Consider the following 2876-nt stretch of genomic DNA (forward strand, 5'->3'; position numbering starts at 1 on the left):
CGCGCGCGTGCACGCACACATAGACACACACACAGACACACACTCACACACACACACGTAAATGCACGTACGCACACGCGCACACCAACCCTCGTTTAGATTCCCAGTCTACCGGAATACACACACACACACACACACACACACACACACACACACGCGCGAACGCACGTACGCACACGCGCACAATAACCCTCGTTGAGATTCCCAGTCTACCGGAACACACACACACTCACACACACACACACACACACACACACACACACACACACGAACGCACGTACGCACACGCGCACACCAACCCTCGTGTAGATTTCCAGTTTACCGGAATACACACACACACACACACACACATACACACACACGAACGCACGTACGCACATGCGCACACCAACCTTCGTTTAGATTCCCAGTCTACCGGACTACACACACACACACACACATACACACGCACACACACGCGTGCGCGCACGCACACATGCAAACACACACACACGCACACATACACACGCGAACGCACGTACGCACACGCGCACACCAACCTTCGTTTAGATTCCCAGTCTACCGGAATACACACACACACACAGACATGAACGCACTCGCGCACACCAACCCTCGTTTAGATTCCTAGTCTACCAGAATACACACATACAAACATATACACACACAAACGCATGTACGCACACGCGCACACCAACCTTCGTTTAGATTCCCAGTCTACCGGAATACACACACACACACACACACACACACACACACACACACACACACACACACACACAACGACGTACGCACACACACGCACACGCACACGAACACGCACGCACACACAAACACACACACACACACATACACACACATACACACGCACTCACACACACACACACCCACACACGCACACACACACACACACTCACACACACTCACACACACACACTCACACATACACTCACACACTCACACACACACACACACACACACACACACACACACACACACACACACACACACACACACACACACACACACACATTCGCACACAAACACGCGCGAAATTGTCAGACGAGAGATGGGACAGCCTAGTTCTGTTGAACCAGATTTAGCAATCAATGCTCTAAAAGCGATTGCAAATGAACAAAACTGAAAGCATACTGTTTTAGTTTAATTTTATTTCGTCGCTCAGGGTTTTGTTGTCGGTATTGACCTTTGCGGTTGCCTATGAAGCGTACTAGAGCTGTGCGCCTTGAATCACTCGTCTCTCTCTCCCCCCCTCTCTCTCTCTCTCTCTCTCTCTCTCTCTCTCTCTCTCTCTCTCTCTCTCTCTCCCTATTATGTAAGTATGTAGTAGTAGTTATTATAGTAGATTTAGTCCCTCTTTAGGGCGAGGGCCAGATGCAAAAAATACCAATGCTTATTCTGTTACCCTCGTAATAATAAAGAATTGTCATTGTCATTGTCATTGTCATTGTCTCTCTCTCTCTTTCTCTCTCTCTCTCTCTCTCTCTCTCTTTCTCTCTCTTTCTCACCGCTTCGGCCAACTCATAATCTTCACTCGGTGCTTTTCACCATAGCAGATAATGTGCACTCTTGTTTTCTTTATTTCTTCAATGTTAATGTTTGTAGATCGTTAGCCAAACGTGAGTTCGACTTTTATACCGCAGAATATCTCAATCGTTTTGCTGAATAAAGTAGTCCCGGAGTCAACGATAAATATGCAGATGACCTCTATAAATTATTCAATTGTACTCTAAGATCAAAGACAATGACCAATGACAGGTGAGATCGAGGCTCTGTGATGATGGATTATCCTCGCAGTAACCATAGATTATCCAGAATAATCACATCCTCAGCTAACAGAGACAAAGAGCAAGGTCATGGGATAAATATAGGTTACACACTCCGAGTTCTGAATATAGTGCATATTTTCCCTGGGGTCGATTTTCAGGTATTACCAAACCTCTCTCTCTCTTTTCTGTCTCATTCTGTCTCATTCTGTATGTCATTCTCTCTTTCTATCTCTCTCTCTCTCTCTGTCTCTGTCTCTCTCTCTCTGTCTCTCTCTCTTTCTCTCTCTCTCTCTCCGCTTCTTCTTTGACTCATGCCGGGCAAACTGAGTCGACAACGCCCCCTACTTCAGAGCCCCCCTCCGTCGATCAGCCTGACACACCCACCCACCCGTCCAATCATCTCCTCCCTTCAGTCCTTGAGTCTGATCAAGCTGCACCAGTCCGTGGCGACGAAGACGAAGACAACGCAATCTCCCCTGGACCCTCCACCGGCTTACTGTCTGTGTCTGTGCGACCCTCTGAGGTCACTGTTGCTGACAGCGAAAGCGTGGTTGGTCCTCAGATATCCCCATTGGTGACTTCCGATTCTTCTTTGACTCCTGCCCAAACCCTGCCTGAGGCATCCCCCACGACAGAGGGCCCCACTCTCACTTCCCCTTACCTGCCAGACCTACTGCAGAACTATCAGATGATGTTCAGTCTCTGATAGAAACTGCAAAATATCAAGTAAAGGCGGACCTAAAACAACACATGAAGGTGAAATTTGAGAAGGTTTACGAAATCATGGACGCACTCCAACGAGAGAACAACAGACTTTCCAAGGAAATGCATGACCTAAAATCCCAGTTAGGCGACTGCAAGAAACAACTGCAGACACAGAGTGAGTCTCACCAGAAACCAAAGACGTCTTCCGTTCACACAGAAACGGACGGCCTGCCTGATGCCAGCGCATATGATTCTCCTGTTGCCACGGAGTGTGTTGATGTCTGCACCGTCAGTGTTGCAAACATGTTTTCTGTGCTCTCTGATCGAGATACTCTTTCCACCTGCACAGGCAATACAGACCAGGAAAAGCTAATGACAGGTGACAAA

The sequence above is a fragment of the Littorina saxatilis genome, linkage group LG9, assembly GCF_037325665.1.
Source record: "Littorina saxatilis isolate snail1 linkage group LG9, US_GU_Lsax_2.0, whole genome shotgun sequence".
Classification (NCBI taxonomy): Eukaryota; Metazoa; Mollusca; class Gastropoda; order Littorinimorpha; family Littorinidae; genus Littorina; species Littorina saxatilis.